The sequence below is a fragment of the Dasypus novemcinctus genome, unplaced genomic scaffold (assembly GCF_030445035.2).
Source record: "Dasypus novemcinctus isolate mDasNov1 unplaced genomic scaffold, mDasNov1.1.hap2 scaffold_106, whole genome shotgun sequence".
NCBI lineage: Eukaryota > Metazoa > Chordata > Mammalia > Cingulata > Dasypodidae > Dasypus > Dasypus novemcinctus.
In genome coordinates this window covers 1,397,583-1,422,294 of record NW_026688145.1, presented here as the reverse complement: position 1 = coordinate 1,422,294, position 24,712 = coordinate 1,397,583, and the positions used below count along the sequence as shown (strand labels likewise).

Genomic DNA, 24,712 nt, shown 5'->3' with positions numbered 1-24,712 from the left:
ATGCTGTGTTGATTTTTATTGGGATTGCATCAAATCTGTAGATTAGTTTGGGTAGGATGGACATCTTAATGATATTTATTCTTCCTATCCATAAACAGGGAATATTCTTCCATTTATTTACATCTTCTTTGATTTCCTTAAACAGTGTTGTATAGTTTTCTGTGCATGTCATTTACATCGTTAGTTAAATTCATTCCTAGCTAAGAGATTTTTTAAGTTACTAGTATACATGATTTTTTAAAAATTGAGTTCCTCCTCAGATTGACCGTTATTGGTGTGCATAAGTGTTTGATTTTTGCACGGTGAAGTCCTGAAAGCAAAAATGTGTGATTGGGTGCCTGGCGCTGTCCGTCAAGGGTAGGGTCACGCCCCCTTAGGGCTCATTGGCCCAGGCGCCGGCGCAGGCGCAGAAGCTCCGGCCCCTCAAGTCTCACCCAGTCTACGGCGCGGCGGCTCCTTTAAGAGCCCGTGGTGTTTGGGGAGCGCACGAGGACCTGCTGGCGTGTTCTGGGGGTGCCGCCCGGGACCCCGAGAGCAGGAGGGACGTGTCGTCGGCCGGCGTGGGGGGCTGCGGGGAGCGCTCGGCTCCGCGCCCCGGGACCCCGTCCGTGTCCTCGGCCCGCGGTAGCAGTAAGTTTGGGGACCCGACTTGGCGGCGGGGCGGGGCGCAGGCGGGCGGGGACCTCCAGAGGCGCGGGAAGGCGGCGCGCGGGCCTGCCCTTGCTGCGTCGAGGGGCGCCCGTCCCGCGCCCCCTAACGTTCCTGCCGGCTCGCCTGCGGGGGGCGCGGGTCCCGGGAGGTTGTGCGCGGCGCCCCTGTCCCGCGCGCCCTCAGGGCCTGTTGGGGACCCGGACGGGCCGCGCCGGGTGGGGGCGCTGCTTCCGCGGGCGGCGCCGGGCGGGGGGCGCAGGGTCCAGTCCGGGGTCCCGGCCCAGCCCGGCTGGCCTGCGGCGCGGGGCCCGTGTCAGAATAAGGGTCCCGCGGCCCACGGGAAGGGCGTCCCGCCCTCCCCCACGCTCCTTCCTGCCCCTCACCTTGGGCCCTCCTTCCCCCCAAGCTCTTTTCCACCCCCACGGCCCCTCCAGCCGCCCCCCCCAACGGTCCTGCTGTCCTCCCCAGGACCCTTCCTCCCCCCTCATCGTCCTTCCCACTCCCCGAAAGTCCCTCCCCCAGGGTTCCTCCAACCCCGTGGCCCCTCCTCCTTCACACAGTGCCTCCCTCTCCCCCCACAGTCCCACCCCTGCAAGGTCCCTGCCCCCCACATCCCCCCCATGTTCCCTCCCCCCCCCCCGCCCACTGTTTCGCCAGCCCCAGCATGATCCCTTTCCCAGTTCTAAGGTCCCTCCCCGCATATGGTCCCTCCTAGGCCCCCATGGTCCCCTCTGCCCCCCAAAGTTCCTCCTCCCTGCCTATTGTCCCTCACCCAATGATCATCCCCGCCCACTGTCCCCACCAATGGTTCTCCCCCCCACAGGCCGTCCTGCCCCCCTCTCCATCCCTGCCCCTCCAAAGTCCCTCCTCGCCCCCTACATTCCCCCTCGTGATCCCACACCCCCACAATCTTTTCTGCCCCCTATGGCCCCTCCTGCCCCCCCTACTGCCCCTCCTGCTCCCCACGATTCCTGCCCCCTCAAGGTTCCTCCTGTCCTCCAGGATCCCTCCTCACTCCACGTCCCTCCCCCCGCGGACCCTCTGCCTTCCCCTAGGTCCCTCTTCACCCCCAAGGTCCCTCCTCTTGTTCCCTCCAAGGCTCCCCTGTTCCTGGATGGTCCCTCCTGCTCCGCCATGCCACCTCCACCCCCACAGTTCCTCCCACCTCCCCATGGTCCCTCCTCACCCCGAGATCCCTTGTGCCCCCCAAAGTCCCTCTTCCACCCCCACAGTCCCTCACTCCCTACTGTCCCTTCTTCCCCCCACAGTCTCTCCTGCCCTCCCATTCCCTCCACCCCACATTCCTCCTCCCCATGGTCTCTCCTGTCCCCCCACAGTTCCTTCCCCCCCCATGGTCCCTCCTGCCACCCATGCTCGTTCCACCCTCATGGTCACTCCCACCTCCCGAAGGTCCCTCCCCACTAAGGTCTCCTCACCCTCAAGGACTCTCCTGCCCCTACAAGGTCCGTCCTGACCCTCCTTGGTCCCTCCTCCCCACCATGGTCCCTTCCCCCCACTGTTCCCCCCTGCCTCCCATAGACCCTCCTGCCCCCCCATGGTCCCTCTTGCTTCCCCACAGCCCCTCCTCCTCTTCATAGTTCTTCCTCTCCCCTGCAGTCCCTCCTCCCTCGAAGGTTCCTCCTGTTTTCTCCAACATCCCCTTTGTCCCACCACGGTCCCTTCTGTTCCCCTCAAGGTCCTTCCTGTTCTACTATGCTTCTTCTACCCCCACAGTTCCTCCTGCCTTCCCCGGGTCTCTCCTGCTCCCCCCAAAGTCCCTCCTCCACCCCCATAGTCCCTCCTAGGGTTTCTACTCTCCCCCCACAGTACCTTCTCCCCACCAGGGTTCCTCCTCTTCCCTCCAGGGACCCTCCTGTTCCCCCTATGGTACCTCCTGCTCTGCCATTCTCCCTCCACTCCCACAGTTCCTCCTGTCTCCCTAGGGTTCTGCCCCCCATGGTCCCTCCTTGCCCCCCATGCTCCCTCTTCCACATCCACCCTCCCTTCTGCCCCCCCACTCCCTCTTGGCCCCCCACGCTCCCTCTTCCATCCACCCCACAGTCCCTCCTGTCCCCCCAGACCCTCCCCCCCATGGTCCCTCCTCACTCCTATGGTCCCTCACCCCCCCCAGGTCCCTCATGTGCTCCCCATGGTCCTTCATTCCCCCACAGTTTCTCCTGTCCTCCACGATCGCTTCCTGTTCACTCCTGCCTCCCCACAGTCCCTTCCCCCCACAGTTCCTCATCCCCCTCACGGTCCCTCCTGCCTTTCCAAAGGCCCTCCTCCTCTCCCAGGGTTCCTCCCCCCCATGATCCTCCTGCCCATGGTCTCCTTCCCAAAGGTCATCCTCTGTGGTCCCTCCTTCCCATGATCCTCTGTCCCCATGATCCCTACAGTCCCTCCTGGAACCCCACAGTTCCTCCTCCACCCCAAGATCCCTCCCCCCCCCCCCACTGTTCCTCCTGTCATCCCACAGTCCCTCCTCACTCCCATGGTCTTTCCTGTCCCCCCTTGCCTCCTCCTGTTCCCCATGTCCCCTCCTGCCCCCCACCATCCTTCCTACCCCCCCATGCTCGCTCCACTCTCACTTTCACTCCTGCTTCCCCATGGTCCCTCCCTGCCACAGTTTCTTCTCACCCCCATGATCCCTCCTGCTCCCCCAAAGTCCCTCCTCCACCCCTATGGACCCTCATCTCTCCCATATGGTCCCTTTTCCATCCCATTGTCCCTGCCCCCCATGGTCCCTCTTGCACCCCTATATTGTCTTTTCTCCCCCCACAGTCCCTCCTGCCCCCCATTCCTTCCTGCCTCCTCTCTTTCCTGCCCCCACAGCCCTTCCAGACCATGACCCCTCCTCCACCACTGCAGTCCCTCCACCCCCTCCATGGTCCCTTCTCCCCCTCCACAGTCCCCCCTCCCTCCTTGCATTCCCCTCTCCATCCCCCCTTCCCCCACTCCCCACCATGGTCCACCCCTTTGCCCCACCCTCTGCCCTCCTGATCCTCTGAAGTCCCTGGGGTGCTTCCCCTTTCAGCACCCCCTTCCCAGGCCGTGCACTTCAAATTTGCCTCTGGAGCCAGGCAGAGGCTGCTTGGCTTTCTCCTCCCACCTGGAAAAGTCAGGCTCAGGGACTGGTCTCCAGCAGTGGCTCTTAAAGGGGTCACTGCTGAGGGGAATTGATCACTCCCAGGGAACGGGCTCCTGGGAAGACCCAGGGGAGCGTGACTGACACCTGGTGTGTGCCTGCAGGGAGCACAGTGAATGGGGACCCCTCCCAGGAGTGGCCTACAGGTGCAGGTTTGTGTCCAGCCTGGGCATTTTGCCGGGATCACAACAGTTGCAACTAAAAGTGTGTATCAGACCCCAGAACTCTGCAGGTGTGGGCTCCTCCTCTTCTTAGGTGTTTGCATTCTTTGGGTCAAAGCCCTGGTGAGTCTTTCCTTTTCTGTCTTCCTCCCCTGTTTTACTGCATTCTGCTTTCTGGGAGTACACAGGGCATGGGAGCTCTGGGTTCTAGGGACCCACTCCCATCCTGTCCCCTCCTGGCTGTGGCTGCACTGGAGGCCCAGGACAGCTTTCAGCCTTGGCTTCCCTCAGAGCTCCCCATGGTCCCAGGGACACTCTTCCTTTTGGTAGAGGTTACATGCCATATGATCTCTCCGAAGTGTATAATCAGGGCTTATAGTATAATCACAATATTGTGCATTCATCACAACAAAAATTTGAAGACCTCTTCAGTACTCTAAAGAGAAAAAACCCACGCCCCTTATAGCAGTCCTTCCCCAGCCCTGCATAACCACCGATCCAACTTCATCTTTATAAACTGATTTACGTTTTATATAAATTAAATCATACAGTATGTAGTACTTTGTGTCAGGTTTCTTTTACTTAACATAAGTGACATTACGATATTCATGTTTTGTGACATTAACATACATTTGTTTAATTTCAAAGAAAACAGTCATATATGCAGTTTTATCCATATTCATATTTCACACGTGGCTTTTTATTTTAAATAATTTTATTGGCTTTTTAAAAGATAAATAGATCACACAAAATGTTTCATTCAGAAACATAAGAGGTCCCCATATATCGCAGTCTCTGCCCCCTACCCCTGCTCCTCCCACATTCTCATCCCCTTTCATCAGTAAGAAACATTCATTGCATTTGGTGACTATACCCAGTGAATGCCCCACATCACACCTCTTCCTCCCTCTCCCTGCCCTCAGCAACTCCCGTGGCCGTCGTCTCTCTGTCAATGATATATTTTCTTCCACTTCTAGAGTCACAACAGTTACATAGAAGAACACCAGCAAGTCCACTCCAATTGTTAATATATTCCTCCATCCTGTGGACCCTGGGATGGCAGTGTCCACTCCACTTCTAAATTGAGAGGGGGTTAGATCCCACATGGCTGATGGATGCTATCCTTCTGCTTGCAGTTGTAGATACTCTCGGTTCCCTGGTGTGGCTGTTGACCATTCTCCACTTCCCTGTCAGCTGACCTGGGTAAGTGCAACGAACAGGAGAGTAGGTGTTGCAACTCTGATGAGGCTCAGGGCCCAGCTGGCACGTGGACAGCGCAGAGGTTCAAGTCTCCTAAGCATACACCAGCCCCAGCACCAACCACAGGTTCAGTCAAAGTGACAGAGGAGGCATGTGTAGAGAGGCCACATCTGAGTCCAACTCCATCACACTCGGGAGCACAAATTCCAAAGTAGGGCCCCCTGGCAAGACGCTGAACTCCAGAGCCAGCTGTCATGACCGTAGAACCTGTGTGTCTCCGTAACCCTCAGGAGCACCAGGACCTAGGGTTGTATCTACTTTGGCTGTCTCTGAGATTCTGCTGAGACATGAGTAAGTGCAAACCCTCGGATGAACTCCCGACTCATTTGAAGTCTCTTGGCCATGTAAACTCATTTGTCTTTACCATTTCTCCCTTTTATTCAAGGTTTTTTTCTAGTTCAGTAGATAGTAATCTCTCGGCGCCAGGGAGGCTCAGGGTGCCTAAAATTAGATAAAGGTGCAGATCTATTTATGGCTATACCTCCTTTTGTTATCCATGTAGCAGCTAATAGACATTTTTTTTTTCCCCCCAGTTTTGGCTGCTATGCACTTGCCCTAGGAATTGATAGACACAATTTCATTTGTCTTGGATAAATTTCTTGGAGTGGAATTAGCAAGAATTATGGTAAGCTTATATTTTTAAGAAACTGACAAAATTTTTCCCAAAGTGGCAGCACCATTTTGCATTCTCACCAGAAATGTACAAGGGCTCCAGTTTTTCCACATCTTCTTTAACAGTTGGTATTATGTCTCTTGATTTTAACCATTCTAGTATGTGTAGCAGATTTTAACCTGTATTTTCCTAGCGATGAAAAGAATCAAATGTTTCTTCTTTGGTAAATGTTCGTTCACACATTTTCCCATTTTTAAATGCCGCTTGCCTTTTTTTGTTGTTTTTTTTTTTTCAAAAGCATACAGTTCATCCACAGTGGTCGATCAGTGATATTCAGCACAATCACATAGTTGTGCATTAATCACCTCATTCATCATTAGAGCATTTTCATTATTTCAGTAATAATAAGAAGAAACTAAAAACAAATAAGAATTCATCACCTCTCGATCTCTCCATGCTTCCCCTGCCGTCAACAGATCCCATTTCTGGCTATTTTGACACAAATATATTTTTTTTCTATGGATTAATTTATTTTTGTATTTTATGTAAATGGAATCATACATTATCTTACACAATACATTTAGATCGTAGTAATGCAAGCTTCCTGTATTGGTCCTTTTGTGTCTCGCTTGCTTCACTCACCATACTTTTCTCCAGGTTAATCCATGTCGTCATATGGTTTACCGCTTCATTTCTTCTTACCACTGCATAATATCATCTCGTATCTATACCCCACAGTTTGTTTATCCATTCATCAGCTGATAGACACCTGGGTTGTTTCCAGCTTTTGGCAATTGTGAATAATGCCACTATGAATGTAAGTGTGCAGATGTCTATTCATGTCACCGCTCTCAGTTCTTCTGGGGTATATACCCAGTAGTAGTGTTGCAAGGTCATGTGGCAAATCTATATTCAATTTCTTTTTTTGTTAATTAAAAAATTTTTTTTCTATTGTCACAAAAAACGTTACATTAAAAAATCTAAGAGTTTCCCACATACCCCACACCCTACCCACCCACCCACTCCTCCCACATCAACAACCTCTTTCATCCTTGTGGCACATCCATTGCATTTTGTGAATACCTTTTGGGGTACTGCTGCACTGCATGGATTATAGATTACATTGTAGTTTACACTCTCCCCCAGTACATTCACGGAGTTATGGCGGAATCTATAATGTCCTACATCTGTCTCTACCATATCATTTAGGACAACTCCAAGTCCCCAAAATGCCCCCACATCATATCTCTTCTTCCCTCTCCCTGCCCTCAGCAACTACTGTGGCCACTGTCTCCACATCAATGATAAAATTTCTTCCATTGCTAGAGTCACTGTAGGTCTATAGTAGAATATAGGCGAGTTCACTCTAATCCATATTTTATTGCTCCATCCTATGGACCCTGGGTTGGTGATGTCCACTCCACCTCTATATTGAGAGGAGGCTTAGATCCACATGGTTGAGGGATGTGGTCCTCCTGCTTGGAGTTGTAGGCACTCTCGGTTCCCTAGTGTGGTGGTTGACCATCTTCACCTCCCTGTTATTCAGCTTCTTTAGGAACTGCTAAACAGTCCTCCACAGTGGCTGTACCATTCTGTGTTCTTATCAACAGTGAGTAAGTGTTGCTGTCTCTCCACATCCTCTCCAACGCTTGTAGTTCTGTGACTTTTTAATAGTGGCCATTGTGATAGCTCTGAAATTCTATCTCGTTGTTTTGATATGCATTTCCCTAGTCATTAATGAGGTCGAATATTTTTTTATGTGTTTTTTCCATTTGTATTTCTTCTTTGGACAAATGTCTATTCATGTCTTTTGCCCATTTTTAAATTGGGTAATTTGTCTTTTTAGTGTTGAGTTATAGCATATCTCTGTATATCCTGAATATTAAACCCTTATGAAACATGTAGATTTCTAAATATTTTCTCCCATTGAGTCAGCTGCCTTTTAACCCTTTTCACAAAGTCCTGGGAGGTGCAAAAGTTTCAAATTTTCAGGAGGTCCCATTTATCTAATTTTTCTTTTGTTGTTTGTGCTTTGGGTGTAAGGTCCAAGAAACTACCATGTACCACAAAGTCTTTCGATATTTCCCTACTTTTTCTTCTAGCAGTTTTATGGTATTTGTTTTTATATTTAGGTCTTCGATCCATTTCAAGTTTATTCCTTTTTTTTCTTTTACGATTTATTTTAATTCTTTCTCTCCCCTTACCTCCTCAGTTGCCTGTTCTCTGTGTCCATTTGCTGCGTGTTCTTTTTGTCTGCTTCTGTTGTCAGCGGCACGGGAATCTGTGTATCTTTTTTTTGCATCATCTTGTGGCGTCAGCTCTCCGTGTGTGCGGTGCCATTCCTGGGCAGGCTACACTTTCTTTCGCGCTTGGCGGCCCTCCTTATGGGGTGCACTGCTTGTGTGTGTCGCTCCCCTATGCGGGGGCCACCCCTGTGTGGCAGGGCACTCCTTGTAAAATAGATTGTTTGAATTGTGTTCGTATTGCCGTGAATCTATAAATCAGTTTTGGTAGGATTCACATCTTTGTGATATTTAGTTTTCCAGTCCATGTACATGGAAGGTCTTTCCGATTGTTTAGGTCTTTTAAAATTTCTTTTAGCATAATTTTGTAATTTTCTCCATGGTAGTCAAGTACTTCTTTTGTTAAATTGGCTCCTAGGAATCTGTCTTATTGGAAATGGAATTTTCCCCTGATTTCCTCCTGAGATTGTGCAATACTAGTGTAGAAAAACAAAAACATTACTGATTTGTCTGTGTCAGTCTTGCTGCCTGTCACTGTGCTGAACTCATTTATTAGCTCCAGTAGCTTTGTTGTAGACCTTTCAAAATTTTCTAAGTATAAGATCATGTCATCCTCTTTTCTTATTTGCATGCCTTTAATTTTTTTTCTTCTTTTATTGCTCTACATAGCGGTTCTGTTACAATGTTGAATAACAGTGGTGCTAGTGGGCATCCTTGTTTTGTTCCCAGTCTTAGAGGAAAAGCTTTAACCTTTTCCCACTGGTTATGATGTTAGATGTGGGTGTTTCATGTGTGCATTTCATCGTTTTAAGGAACTTTCCTTCTATTCATCTCTTTTGAAATATTTTTATAAGAAAGGATGCTGGATTTTGTCAAGTGCTTTTTCTAGCTCGATTGAGATGATCATGTGGTTTTTTTTCCTTCCGTTCATTCATGTGGTGTATTACATTAATTGATTTTCTTATGTTGAACCAGCCTTGCCTACGAGGAATAAATCGCACTTGGTCGTGATGTATACGTCTTTTGATATGCTGCTAGATTCGATTTATAAATATTTTGTTAAGTTTTTCATCAGTGTTCGTTAGAGAGATTGGTCTGTAATTTTCTTTTCCTTACAGTGTCTTTATTTGGCTTTGGTATTATGTTGATGTTGGCTTCATAAACATTGTTGGGTTATTTTCCTGCCTCTTCAACTTTTCGGAAGAGTTTGAACAGGATTGGTGTTAGTTCTTTTTGAATTATTTGGTAGAATTCATCTGTGAAGACACATGGTCCTGGAGTTTCTTTGTTGGGAGATTTTGAAGATAGATTCAGTGACTTTAAATATGATTGGTTCAAGTTCTTATATTTCCTGTAGTATCAGTGTTGATTGGTTGTGCATTTCTAGGAATTTGCCCATTTCATCTAGGTTGTCCAATTTGTTAGCATACACTTTCGCAGAATATCCTCTTACGATCCTTTTTAGTACTGTGGGGTCAGTCATAACTTCTCCCCTTTCATTTCCAATTGTATTTGTTTGCTTCCTTTATTTTTCTTTGTTAATCTTGTTAGGGGTTTGTGAATTTTACTGATCTCTAAGAACCAGTTTTTGATTTTTATTTTCTCTAGTTTTTTTCTCCTCAATTTCATTTATTTCTCCTCTAATCATAATTTTTTTTCTGCTTTTTTTGAGGATTGGTTTGCTATTCTTTTTCTAGTTTCTCTTGTTGTTCAGTTAAGTCTTTGAGTTTAGCTCTTTCTTCTTTTTTACTCTAGGCTTTTAGGTCTATAAATTTCCGTCTCAAGACTGCCTTTGCTGTATCCCATTAGTTTTGAAAAGTTGTGATCTTGTTTTCATTTGTCTGAATACATTTAGTGATTTCACTTGCAATTTCTTCTTTGACCCACTGGTTGTTCAGGAGTGTGTTGTTTAGCCTCCACACACATTTGCGAATTCACCTTTATCCTGTCTGTTACTGATTTTTGGTTTCCTTCCCTTACGATCATCTGAGAAGGTGCTTTGTTTAATTTCAATCTTTTTATATTTATTGAGAGCTGTATTGTGCCCTAAAATGTAGTCTATCCTGGGGAAGGATCCATGGGCATGTGCAAAGAATGTATAACCCTCTGAGTTTGGATGCTGCATTCTCTATATGTCTGTTACGTCTAACTCATCATGATGTTTAAGTTCTCTATTTCCTTGTTGATCTTCTGTCTAGTTCTATCTAATGATGAGAGAGGTGCATTGAAGTCTCCAATGATTATAGTAGAGGTGCCTATTTCTCCCTTGACTTTTCCCAGAGTTTGTTTCCCGTATTTTGGGGCACCTTGGTTAGGTGCATAGGTATTTATATCTGTTATATCTTCCTGTTTGGTTGGTCCTTTTATTAATATTCAGTGTCTTTTTTATAGCTCTTATAACTTTTTCCCATTATAATCTGTTTTGTCCAATATTAGTATAGGTACCCCTGCTCTTTTTTGGTTACTATTTGCATCGGGTATCTTTTTCAAACCTTTCACTTTCAGGCAGTTTGTATCCCTGGGTCTAAGGTGTGTCTCTGATAAGCAGCATATAGATGCCTAGTGCTTTTTCTTTAGTACATCCTGTCAGCGTACATCTTTTGATTGGTGAGTTTAAGCCATTCACATTCAGTGATATTACTGTGAGTTCATTGTTTATTTCCACCATTTTCTTCTTTGGTCATCATATGCCACATCAGATTTCGGTCTGTCTTTTTCCTTTCTTGGTTATCCTTTCTGCTATTCTTTCTCCTATTCTCTCTCCCAAGCCTCTCTCTCCTGTCATTTTCTTTGAGGTTCTAGGCGTCGTCTAATATAGCCTTCAAGATGGATTCTTTTTTACGAACTGTCTTAGTTTCTCCTTGCTTGTGAATATTTTATACCCACCTTCCTATGTGAAGGGCAGTTTTGCTGGATGCAGGATTCCTGGCTGGCAGTTTTTCTCTTTCAGTATCCCAGTTGTATCATACTGCTGTCTCCTTGCCTCCATGGTTTCTCATGAGGCAGCTGTACTGAGTCTTACTGGGTGTTCCTTGTAAGTGATGATACCCTTCTCCCTTACTGCTCTCAGAATTTTCTCTTTATCTCTGACATTTGACCTTCTGAGTAGTATGTGTTTGGAATAGGTCAACTTGCATTTATTCTGATTGGGATATGGTGGGCTTCTTAGAAATGTAGGTTCATTACTTTCATGAGAGTTGGTAAATTTTCAGCTACTGTTTCCTCAAATACCCTTTTTTCCCCTTTTTCCTTTCTCGTCTCCTTCTGGAACTCCTATGACATGAATATTCTTGCTTTTTGCATTGTCTTTCAACTCCTTGAGCCCTTGCTTATTTTTTTCCATTCTTTCCTCTCTCCTGTTTTAGCTGTTCTGTCTTCAGTATGACTTATTCTTTCTTCTATCATTTCAGGTTTGCAGTTTTATGCCTTTAATGTGTTTTTTTAATCTCACTTATGGTGTCTTTCATTCCCATTAGCTCTGTTACTTTTTTATGTCAGATTTCACATTTTTCTTTGTGCTTGATCAGTATCTTCTTGATGTCATTCATTTCTTAAGCATATATTTTTTTCATCTCATTAATTGAGATGAGAATTTGCACGCATCTTGTTAATTAGTTCTCTCAAGTTTTGTGTGTCTTTTGGTGCTTTGATGTATTCCTTTTCCTGGGCCATGTTTTCTGTTTTCTTAGTCTGGCTTGTAAATTTTTGCTCACGTTAGGCATCTGATTAGGATGCAGGTTACTCAGATGCTCAATTTCTTTCCCTTTTCTTGGGATTTGTTGGTGGGAGTCTGTGTTTTACTGCTGCTCTTTGATTCTTGTTTCAACCTGGGTCATTAGGCTTGTCCCTGTTAGTTGCTCAAAACTGGTCTCTGGACCCAGTGTCTTAGTCAGCCAAAGGAGCGCTGAGGCCAAATACCAGAAATCTGCTGGCCTTTGTAAAGGGTATTTATTTGGGGTAGAAGCTTATTTACCAGGTGATAAAATATGTTACTTCCCTCACCAAAGTCTTTTACCACGTATTGGAGCAAGATGGCTGCTGATGTCTGCAAGGCTTCGGTTTCTCAGGTTCCTCTCCTATTGTGGTTAATTTCCAGGATCAGCTCCTGTTTTCACCACAAGGTCATCTCTAGGCTATAAGGCTCTCTAAGCTTTGCCTCTCTTTACAAGATCAGCTGTAGAATATCAGGTAAACCTCTCTGTCCTCTCCTCATGGCTTCTGCTGTGTCTAAGGAGCTGTCTCTATTCCTCTGTTGGTGTTTTCCTGCTGTCCCAATGCCTAGAAGATCTTTTTCCAGTCCATTTCAGCCTGTCCTCCAGCTACTTTTCTGGAGGATGAGAGAGTCCCCTGTCTTTCCACTCTGCCATCTTCTTGGAGTCCTTGCTCGTGTCTTCTTTATATCTCCAATGATTTCACCCTCCGTGGATCTGCATAAACTGAGTGTACATTAACCAAATATAGTACAGGAATTTCTACTCGATTAGAGGCAAGGTTTTTTTTGTGGAATCAATTCAATTGCAGGCAATCCATTCTGTTACCTCTACTCATTCATCTTTGTGGTAAACATAATAATTATAGATATGAAAATATTGATATCTTGCCATTTAAAAATGATCACTTAATAGTGTATTTTTCCATCAGTCTTCCTTTTCTCCACCAGGTTTGTTTATTCATTGACTTAATGACTCTCCGTCTTCGGCCTTTAACAGTGGGACAGTCATTATGGAGGGACGCAGAGGGTAAATGCTAACAGCCTCTAAGGTTGCTCTCTAGTTGGATTATAACAGACGTGGATACCAGGTTAAGAACCAAGTGGAATATGAGTTCTTACTTGTCAGAGACCCTCATAGGGTTTGAGCATCTAGAGGATCCATGGTAAATGATAAAATCCAATGCACTAACTTGTCTTCCCAATGCCTGTGTGCTGTGGCAGATCTCCTGGCTGTGACATCATCATGAGGGTTGACAGGTCATTCTATGTGATGTCTCACAACTCACAGGACTTTTATTTAATGCAGAGTAATATGGACTTTCCTTTATTGTGGATATAAGGAAGTATGCCAGATTCTGAGGTTATCTGCACAGCTGGCCTCCCTAGGCCCTGTGATCTGGAGGCCACTTTATAAAGATGGGCAGTTTGGTCTCTCTGTAGACTCAATTGTAAGCACATGCACAGAAGGTGCAAGTCCCTTGCATGATTTCTTTTTTTGTTGTTGTGCTTGTTTTCTTGGCTTCTCTTTGGTTGTTTTTTTTTAAGATTTATTTTAGTTTCTTCATTTCTCCCTACTCCCTCACTGTTTACACTTGCTGTTTCTATCCATCTTCTTTTGCTTTTTTTGGGAGACACTGGGAACTGAACCTCAGACCGCTGATGTGAGAGGGAGGTGTCTAATCACTTAAACCACCTCTGTTCCCTGCCTTTGTTGTTTCTGTCAGTATGTTTTTCCTCTTGTGTCTCTTGTTGCATTATTTGTTGGATCAGGTTGCCATGCCTGCCTATCATGCATGCTCATTGTATTCTTTAGGAGGCACCAAGAACCAAACCTCCCATGTGGTAGGCAGGAGCTCAGTCTCTTGTGCTACATCCTGCGTTCACATTGAGGCCTGACCCCTTGGAGCACTACAGCTTGAGCAGTCCATCTCACTTGGGGGAAATTCACACAGTCACCCCTACAAGGTAACAGTGACACCACAGAGACTCACACATGGACTCCCTTAAGCCTCCACACAGCCTAAACTGTAACCCCAAAGGGAGCAGATCCACTCCCGGGGACTGTGGAAGGAAGAACAGAACTCCTTAATGGAAAACCTTTCATCATATCCCATATCCCCATTTCACAGTGAGGCTGGGATCAGGCTAGGTCAACATGCTCCGGCTTGTAGGAAGCCCCCTATTTTATCTCAGTTTTTCCCACAATACTTGGATGGGCCCAGAGTGCCTACCATTTTCATTTGCTCTCCAGGTCACCTGCAATGCAGAAAAAAAAAAAAAAAAACAGTGAAGATAGGATCCTGTTGTGTTGTGTTTTTCAATTCTTGGTGATTTAAATAAAAAGATGGGAGGCAGTGGTAAAGTCAAAGACCCCATGAATAAGTATGGTAGACACTTGTGGGAAAGCTGAAGCTCTTCCTGGAATATGTGATTCACACGTCTATTTACCAAAATAGGCAATTCCAAAAGTCTTAGTCCAAAGAGGGAAAATGGTGCTCTGATAATTAAAATAACCTTTCTATTTGGTTTATAACCAGATGCTGACATTTTTAAAGCCCTCTTGTGTCAGGGATTCTCTCTTTCAGTTCTTCCCTCCATAAAACAGCAGCATGTAGTAAGATCTGTACTCAATGTGAAAGGGAATGTGAGAAAGAAACATTTCTGTCTTAGACAAAAACAGGTGGCCTTACCTCAGCATTAGAGGCAGTCCCTTCATCTCCCTGTCACTAGGATGCCCCTCCCTCAGATCTTCGATGGGAGCTTGAGGGAAACAGTAGCTGTCAGTACACTGGGTTGCAGTTCATACTGTACCTGGGGAACTTTAACTAGGACAAGAGCCTATAGTGATCAGGGCTGTTTGGTTAGAAAGCATACATGTGATGCTACTCAGACTTCCTCTGTGTGAGAAAGACTAATGACAATAGGAAAATTATGAGAAGTAGAGTCCTTGGCTTTGTAGCTCAAGGCAATCTAAATTAATGTGAAATAGTTCCTCTAATAATAGTTCTAATTACACAGACTCAAACACAGTGCCTGTACCCTTCTGCCCATTTTGAAGCCCACCTAAATTTCCTGTATCTCCTTTTTTTTGTCTTTATTTTTTTAATGTTACATTAAAAAATATGAGGGAAGCAGACTTGGCCCAGTGGTAGGGCATCCGTCTACCACATGGGAGGCCCACGGTTCGAACTCCAGGCCTCCTTGACCGTGTGGAGCTGGCCCATGTGCAGTGCTGATGTGCACAAGGAGTGCCATGCCACGCAGCGGTGTCCCCCACATAAGGGAGCCCCATGTGCAAAGAGTGTGCCCTGTAAGGAGATCCGCCCAGTGCAAAAGAAAGTGCATCCTGCCTAAGGATGGCACTGCCCACATGGAGAGATGATGCAAGATGATACAACAAAAAGAAACACAGATTCCCATGCCACTGATAACAACAGAAGCAGACGAAGAAGACACAGCAAATAGACACAGAGAACAGACAACCAGGGCGGGGGTGGGGGGGATAAGGGGAGAGAAATAAATAAATAAATCTTAAAAAAAATAAAATGAGGTCCCCATATGCCCCCACCCCCTCCATCCACTCCTCGCCCCATAACAACCTCCTCCATCATCATGAGACAGTCATTGCACTTGGTGAATACATCTCTGAGCACTGCTGCACCTCATGGACAATGGTCCACACCATAGCCCACACTCTCCCACAGCCCACCCAGTGGGCCATGGGAAGACATACAATATCCGGTAACTATCCCCGCAGCACCACCCAGGACAATTCCAAGTCCCAAATATACCCCCACATCACGTCTTTTCCTCCCACTCCCTAACCCCAGAAGCCACCATGGTCACTTTCTCAACACCAATGCCACATTTTCTTCAATTACTAATCACAATAGTTCATGAATAACATATCAGTAAGTCCACTCTAATCTATACTCTGTTCCTTCATCCTGTGGACCTTAGAATGGATGTGTCCACTCCACATCTATATCAAGAAGGGGCTTAGATTCCACATGGATGCTGGATACAATTCTGCTTTCAGTTGTAGGCACTCTTGTCTTGCTGGTGTGGTGGTTGACCTTCTTCACCTCCCTGTTAGCTGAGTGGGGTAAGTCCAATAAACCAGAGCATAGGAGTTACAAGTCTGTTGAGGCTCAAGACCTGGCTATCACATGGTCAGTCCAGAGATTCAGGTCCCCTGGGTATACACTAAAGCTGAGCACCAACTACAGATCCATTAAAAGTAACAGGAGAGGCCTGTGGACAAAGATCACATCTGAGTCCAACTCCATCTCACGTGTGGTTGCCCCGGCCAGCGGGGCATGGGACGGGGGCTCGTGTTTGTGTGGAGGAGAATGGTGAGACAGGAGACGCAAGGAATGACAGCGAGACAGGGTGAGGATCAAGCTGCGAAATTTTATTGAGGGAATAATGCATATATACTCTTGAGAAGGGGAGGAGTGGTGGGTGAGGAGGTAGAGGCTAGGAATTGGTTGTCACTGTTGCTGGGGTAAGTGGCAGGGTTTAGGGATTGGTAGCTGCTGTTGCTGGGGTGGAGGGCAGACTTCAGTTTCGCACCTTGTGCCTGTGTACTGCCTTATCAGCCTGGGCAGTGGCGGGAAACGGAGAACAAAGCAGTGGGGAGGAAGAAGAATAAGGAAGTGGGCTCCGCTCTGGCGGCCATGTTACTGGCATTGCTGAACTCAGTGTATACTCGTATTGACTGCTCCCAACACACACGGAAACACACACTCCAAAGTAGAGTCAACTGACATCTCACTGAACTCCATTTGCCATGACCATAGAACTTGTGGGTCTCTGTAGCCCTCAGAAGAACCAATACCTGAGATTGTATCTACTTTATCTGTCTCTGGGAATCTGCTCAGGTGTGCATAAGGGCAACCCCTCTGATAACCTCCTGGCTCTTTTATGGAGACTCAGCCATATAAACGCATATGTCCTTTCCATTTCCCCCTTTTATTCATGTCAAAAAATATTTTTAACTCCTGACATATGTTGACTGAGATATTCTGCTAGTCTGAGTTGACCCTTTTATTCAAGGGCATTTTTTAGTTACACCATTAACTGGTACTTGGTAGCAATCCCTCGCAGCCAGGTAGGCTTATCCTGGGAGTCATGTCCCATGCTGGGGGGAAGTCAATGCATTTACATGCTGAGTTTGGCTTTGGGACTGGCCACATTTGAGCAACATGGAGGCTCTCAGGAGATAATTCTTAGGCACCCTGCAGCTCTAGTCCTTGTTCTTATTTCAGGTGCACAGGCTCACAAGCATAGTCATTAGTATCAAGGGTTCATTGTTGTACCTTCCATCTTTTTTGGTCTCTTAGTTGCACTTGGGGGATTGCTGCTTTTCCTTTAGGGACTGTGATAGAGCTCCCCTGGCTAGGAACTCAGCCCTCCCTAAGTTGCTGTTTTTAATTGTAACCACTATGAAAATATCCAAACAATTTTATGTACCCTGGATATATGCCTTATAGAACTCCCTGCTAACCATGTGTCCCCTGTCAATAACATCCCACACCAGTATTCCTCCCCTGCCATTGTTGAACCTCTCTGTGATCCAAAACTTCTTCAAAAATGAAGCCCAATATATTGCCAGGTTCAGTTAATAGTAAAATAGAATATAGTGATAAGTTTAAATGTTAAATATAGAATACATATTAATTTAGAAAAATTAAGGTAGAAATAAACTGGGGTATCAAAAAATTAAAAAATTCAAAAGCTTTGTTTTTTATGTTTTGCCTTCCATCACTGCAATAAGTTTCACCCTGCATGCAAATTGCCTAGGCAACTTCTTCCTCAGTGTCTACGTCCTTTCTTTTTCTTTTCCTAATTATTAAGCTTATCTTCTCAAAAGTTTTAGATCACAGTAATTCATATATACAATATACAGTACTCCCACATATCCAACATAAAATTCATTTCCCTTACACAGCAATAATCTTTTTACATGTTCATACTATATTTACTGAAAGTTATGTACAGATATTGAGACAATAGCTTTCAAACAAGGTAACATTTGGGTTTACATTGTGGTTTATATTTTAGACTACACAATTTTCTAAATTTTTAGTTATCTTATGTTTTACATTATGATTTACATTTTAGCCTCTCAGCCCCTATACATTTTTGGTGTAATTTAACATGTCTTATATTTATCTTTGTGTGATTTTGTGGAACACTTCTATTGCCCACACAATTACATTGATTTCATCTATTCAATACCTCTTTCCCCCTCCCCTTTGGGCCCACAGTGACACTCAATCTTCATTGCTTGAAGGGCCATGTTCAGAGATACTTGCAATAGTGTTGAGGGCTTGACATGCTTAACTGCCCTACTGCATTGGGAGCTACCATTTCTCTTGAGAGATACAATTCTATTTGAGAACATCAGTCCTCCCCAGGATGTGGGTATACCTTCACTCTCATTATATGGGTCTCTATCCAATGATATAACCCACTATGGCAAAATGAGCACTCACACACTCCCTAGTAGCCTGTTGTGTGTCAGTTATCCCCTTTAAGCATTTTAAACAGGTAACCTTCCTTATTATATTTTTCAAAAAGTTTTCTCAGTGTTATCCTCTCAACCAAATACCTGACAATCTCCTATGTTCATATGTTGCCCCACCCTTGGGCAACATTACCCATCCTCCCCTCCCTAGCCCCCTCAAGCCCACAAAGCCCCACCTGAAGATAACCCTATGCACCCATTTTATCCCTTCCTGGTACAAATACTTACCTCCAGCTTACCATAGATTTCACCCATGTAGGTGTCGGCTTACATCCTTCCTCTAACCCCCAATTTCCTGTAAGCCTATCCTCCAGTCTCTAGCTCTCTGAGGCAGCTTGGTTTACTTATTTCATATTATTGAGGTCATGTAGTATTTGTCCTTCTATGCCTGGGTTGCTTCACTCAACATAAGGTTCTCAAGATTCATCCATGTTATCACATGTGTTTGTAGTGTATTCATTCTTAAAGCTGAGTAGTATTCCATTGTATGTATATAACACATTTTATTTATCCATTCGTGTGTTGATGGGCATTTGGGTTGATTCCAACTTTTGGCAATAGTGAACAATGCTGCTATGATCATTGGTGTGCATATATTGGTTTGTGTCCTTGTTTTCAGTTTTACTGGGTATATATACTCAGCAGTGAAATTGCTGGGTCATATGGCAAATCTATATCTAGTTTTTTGAGAAACTGCCAAACTGTCCTCCAGAATGGCTGGATCCTTCTGCATTCCCACCAGCAGTGGATGGGTGTTCCCATTCCTTCACATCCTCTCCAGCATTTGTAATCTTCTGTTTTTTTTTGTAGCTGCCAGTCTTATGAGAGTAAGATGGTATCTCATTGTAGTTTTGATTTGCATTTCCCTAATAGCTAGAGAATGGGAGCATTTTTTCAAGTGCTTTTTGGTCATTTGTACTTCATTGGAGAAGTGTCTGTTTAAACCTTTTTCCCATGTTTTGAAAGGGTTGTTTGTTTTTTTATTTTTGAGATATAGGAGTTATTTGTGTATGCAGGTTACATATTACAAGGTCCTGTAGATAATTCCCTACATTGCTTTCCAACGTCTTTATGGTCTTGCCTCTTATATTTACATCTTTGATCCATCTTGAGTTGATTTTTGTATAAGATGTGAGTTGGTAATCCTCTTTCAGTCTTTCACATATGGATATCCAGTTCTAAAGGCACCATTTGTGGATTAGGCCATTCTCTCCCAGTTAAGAGGGTTTGGTGGCTTTATCGAATATTATATGAGAATCTATATCAGAACTCCCAATTCGGTTCCATTGGTCTGTGTATATCTCCTTGTGCCAATACCATGCTGTTTTCACCACCGTAGCTTTGTAGTATGTATTGAAGTTAGGTAGTGTGATTCCTCCCATTTCGTTTTTCCTTTTCAATATGTCTTTGGCTATTTGAGGCCTCTTTCCTTTCCAAATAAATTTCATAGCTATCTAGTTCATTAAAGAATGCTGTGTTGATTTTTATTGGGATTGTGTTGAATGTGTAAATCAGTTTTGTTAGGATAGACATCTTAATAATGTTTAGTCTTCCTATCCATGAACAGGGTATATTCTTTCATTTGTTTAAGTCTTCTTTAATTTCCTTGAACAGTGTTGTGTATTTCTCTGTGTGAAAGTTTTTTACATCTTTAAATTTATTCCTAGGTATTTGATTTTTTTATTTACGATTGTAAATGGTATTTGTTTCTTGATTTCCTCCAGAGCTTGCTCCTTATTGGTGTACAGAAATGCTACTGATTTTTACACATTGATCTTATAATCTGCAAATTTACTAAACTCATTTATGAGTTTTAGAAGCTTTGTTGTAGACCTCTCAGGGTTTTCTATGTATAGGATCATGTCATCTGCAAATAAGGAAATTTTGACTTCTTCCTTTCCAATTTGAATGCCTTTTATATCTGGTTCTTGCCTCAGTGCTTGTGTAAGTACTTCTAAGACAATGTTAAATAGAAGAGGTGATAGTGGGCATCCTTGTCATGTTCCTGATCTTAAAGGGAAGGATTTTATGATTTCACCATTGTAAACAATGTTGGCTGTGGCTTTTTTAATATATACTCTTTATCAGGTTCAGAAAATTTCCTTGTATTCTGATCTTTTGCAGTGTTTTTATCAAGAAAGGTTGCTGCATTTTGTCAAATGCTTTTTCCGCATGTATAGATATGATCGTGTGATTTTTTTCCTTCAATCTGTTTATATTTTATATTACATTGACTGATTTTCTTATGTTGAACCATCCTTGCATACCTGGAATGAATCCCACTTAGTCATGGTGTGTAATTCATTTCATGTGTTGTTGAATATGATTAGCAAGTATTTTGTTGAGGATTTTTCATCTTGGTTCATTAGAGAAAGTGGTCTATAATTTTCCTTTCTTGTGGTGTCTTTGTTTGGCTTTGGTACTAGGGTAATGTTGGCATCATAGAATGAGTTACATAATGTTCCTTCTGTTTCAAATTTTTGGAAGAGGTTCCACAAGATTGGTGTTAGTTCTTTCCAGAATGTTTTGTAGAATTCACCTGTGAAGCCATGTGGCCCAAGGTTCTTCTTAGTTGGTAGGTTTTTAATGGCTAATTCTATCTCTTTACTTGTGATTGTTTTGTTGAGATCATCAATTTCTTATTTCATTAATATAGGCTGTGTATATGTTTCTAGGAATTTGTCCTTTTCCTCTGAATTGTCATTTTTGCTGGAGCATAGTTTTTCAAAGTATCCTCTTGTGATAGTCTTTATTTCTGTGGGGTCAGTGGTGATATCTCCTTTCTAATTTCTTATTTTGCGTATTTGCATCTTCTCTCTTTTTTCTTCATTAATCTAGCTAAGTGTTTGTCAGTTTTTTTGATCTTCTCAAAGAACCAGCGCTTGGTTTTGTTGATCTTTTCAAGTGCTTTCTTATTTTCTATTTCATTTAGTTATGCTCTTATCTTTGTTATTTCTTTCTTTTTCCTGTTGGGTTACTTTGTTGTTTTTTTACTAATTCTTCCAAATGTGCAGTTAGTTCTTCAATTTTTGCTGTATCTTCTTTTTTGATGTATGAATTTATGGCTATAAATTTCCCTCTCAGTACTGCTTTTGCTGCATCCCATAAGTTTTGATATGTTGTGTTATCATTATCATTAGTTTCAAGGTAGTTATTAATTTCTTTTGAGATTTCCTCTTTGATCCACTGTTTTTCTAAGAGTGTGCTGTTTAATTTCCATATCCTGGTGTGAAATCTGGCCCTCTGGCCCTTGCAGATTTCCAGGTTTGGTCCACTGTGGTCAGAGATATTATTTTGTATGATTTCCATCTTTCTGAATTCATTGAGCCTTTCTTTGTGGCCTAGCATATGGTCTATCTTGGAGAATGATCCATGTGCACTTGAGAAAAATATATATCCTGCTGTATTCGGATGTAATCGTCTGTATATGTCTTTTAGGTTCAGCTCCTCTAATATACTGTTCAAGGGTTTTGTTTCTTTATTGATTCTCTTTTGAGATGTTCTGTTCAAAGTTGATAGTGGTATATTAAATCCCCCCACTATAATTGTAGAGGCATCTATTCTTTCACTTTGTTTTTCCCATGTTTGCCTCACGTATTTGGAGGCACCCTTGTTAGGAGCATAACTTTTCATGATTGTTTGTTCTTGAAAGATTATCCCTTTCACTAATACGTAGTATCCATCTTTGTCTCTCACAATTGTTTTGCATTTAAAGTCTATTTTGTCTGTTATTAATATAGCTACTCCTGCCTTTTTTGGTTATTGTTTGCTTTTATGATTGTTTTCCAGCCATTCACTTTCTACCTCCTTGAATCCCTGGGTCTAAGATGTGTTTCTTGTAGCCATCATTAGATGGGTCATATTTCCTTATCCAGTCTTCCTGTCTGAATCTTTTGATAGGTGAGTTTAATCCATTGACATTCAGTGTTATTACTTTCAAGGAATTATTTATGTTAGCCATATATTTTTTGGAATTGTGTCTGTCATGTTTTGTTTGTTTGTTTTTTTCCTTCTCTTTTTGTCTTTTTTGTTGCTCTTAACAATCTCCTCCATCTCTGCCTCTCCTGTTTTTTTTTTTTTCTTTCTTTCTGCACTATTCCTTTTAGTATTTCTTGAAGGGCAAGGTTCTTGTTGGCATACTCTTTTTATTTCTGTTTATCTGTGAACATTTTGAACTCTCCATCATTTTTGAATGGTAGCTTAGCTGGGTAGAGTATTCTTGGTTGGAAATTTTTTTCTTTTATTACCTTGACTATATCATACCACTGCCTTCTTGCCTCCATGGTTTCAGATGAGAAATCAGTACTTAATCTTATGGAGCCTCCCTTGTATGTGATGGTTCTCTTTTCTCTTGCTGCTTTTAGAATTTTCTCTTTGTCTTGCACATTGGATAATTTGACAAGTATATGTCTTGAGGTCAGCCTGTTGGGATTTATGGTGTTTGGGGTGCATTTGGCTTCCTGGACATGTACATCCATCTCCCTCAGTAGATTTGGAAAGTTTTCATCCATTATTTCCTCCAAAACCCCTCTGCCCCTTTCCCTACTCTTCTCCTTCTGGGATGCCTATAATACATATGTTTGTGCATTTTGCATTGTCATTCAAGTCCCTAAGTCCCAGTTGGATTTTTTCTATCTTTTTATCAGTTCTACTATCTGTTTGATTTCAGATGTACTGTTTTCCACATCACTACTTCTCTCCTCTGCCTCTTCTAATCTGCTGCTATTTGCTGTGAGTGTATTTTTGATTTCTTGAACTGTGGTGTTCATCACCATCATGATATCTGTTATCTTTCTGCGTATGTCTGCAATTTCCTCTCCAAGTGTTTTCTTCATATTGTTAATCTCTTCCTTTATTTTATTCAGTTGGTCTCTAATATATGTTTTGTGATCTTTAATTACTTGTCCGATGTTCTGCTTCTCTTCCTGGTTTTTAGTTTGTTCATTGGATTTGGCCATGTTTTCCTGATTATTGGTTTGGTTTATAGTTTTTTGTTGCTGTCAGTCATCATTTTATCTTGACGGGGTTAATCAGTTTCTTAGCTTCTTTGTCTAGTCTTGGGGATTAATTAGTTGTTGTTTGTGTATAAATGTTATGTCTCCTCTTTGTCACTTTGTTCTTCTTAATCTATTTTCTTGTTGCTGGCTAAGTTAAGTTTGAAGGAAAATATTAGGGCCAGGGAAAGCAAAATGAGTAAGAAAAGAAAATGTATAAAGTAGTGTTGGTGATAAATATTAACAGTGCAACAATGTGAGATCTAGGAGAATGGATATTAGACTCATGTAAGTTGTGTAGAGTTACAGCAGTAAGTAGAGTACCTATAATGAGATAGTCAACTGAATATGGGGAGGAATATAGTATGAATGAAAAGGCCAGTGTTTTCATGAGAGAGGGAAAGAAAAAAGAAAGACAGTAATATCAAGAGTGGATAAAAGATAGAAAACAGAACAAAGGTATTAGAAATAAAATGTCAGACAATGTGAGCGCCAAAGAATGGGAGATGGAATGTAAGAGAAACAGTAGATGATGGAGGATAGAAAGATGTAGGGGAAAGGGGATAGTGTAGGTGGCCAAAATCAATGCACATAGGAAAGAGAAAATGGATGATGAGGAAACACAGCAAATGTGAAGCATTCCCTGCAGCACCTATTATATAAAGAAAATAAAAATAAAGAAGAGAAAGAGAGAAAAGAAAAAATAGAAGAGAAAAAGAGGGGCAAAGAAAGGGGGAGACAGACAAGAAAAAGAAAAAGAGAAAAAACTAAATAAATGAAAAAGGACCTTTGGGGATAAAATGAGAGAAAAGACCAGGAGACAATGCAGTAGTAGCAACCATGATGAGAAAAGAAAATAAAAGAAAAAAGAAAAGAAAAGAATGTTTCAAGCTAGGAATCCTCTTTGCAGTTAAATAAAATGCTTTGGGATCTGACTTTCCTCCTTTCTCCCTTCCTGACTTCTCTCTCTCCCAGGGCAGCAGGAAAGCTGCCTGAGATGTCTGGTAGGAGATTCAAATGGATTCTTGTTGAATCAACTCAAAACAGAAGACTATGACTCTTTTTCCAGCATGAGAGCGCCTACACCTCACCAGAAACCCCAAATATGCTATTGGAGGCCTGGATAGCATGTCCTACAGCTCCTCCCCCTTAGATGTGCTAGGGTAGGTCTAATTGATTTTCTGACTCCACCTTCTCCCAGACAAAGTTTCATATTCCCGGATGTTTTTTAGTAAATTGGGTTTCCTCAACAAATTTGCCTCTCTTTTCTTCCCAGACTCTCCCCAGGTCAGCTGGTATACTCCAAGCTCAAGGAGAGAAAAAAAACCAATACAAAATGTGGAGAGCTAGGGTATTTGAGGACCTCAGATGGACTTCGGGGCATGGTGGATTCGAGAATGG

At 43.4% G+C, this 24,712-nt stretch overlaps 1 protein-coding gene across 1 annotated transcript in view; it reads left to right on the top strand.

The window, feature by feature from the left end:
• Nucleotides 1–408: 408 nt before the first annotated feature.
• The window catches only part of LOC131277476 (zinc finger protein 596-like), a 202,562-nt gene continuing 178,258 nt past the window's right edge, over nucleotides 409–24,712 (top strand). Inside the window, exons 1-3 of the mRNA XM_058292524.2 lie at nucleotides 409–630; nucleotides 5,094–5,160; nucleotides 5,751–5,842. The gene's annotated coding sequence lies outside the window, so the exon portion shown is untranslated. The remainder of the gene's footprint in view (nucleotides 631–5,093; nucleotides 5,161–5,750; nucleotides 5,843–24,712) is intronic.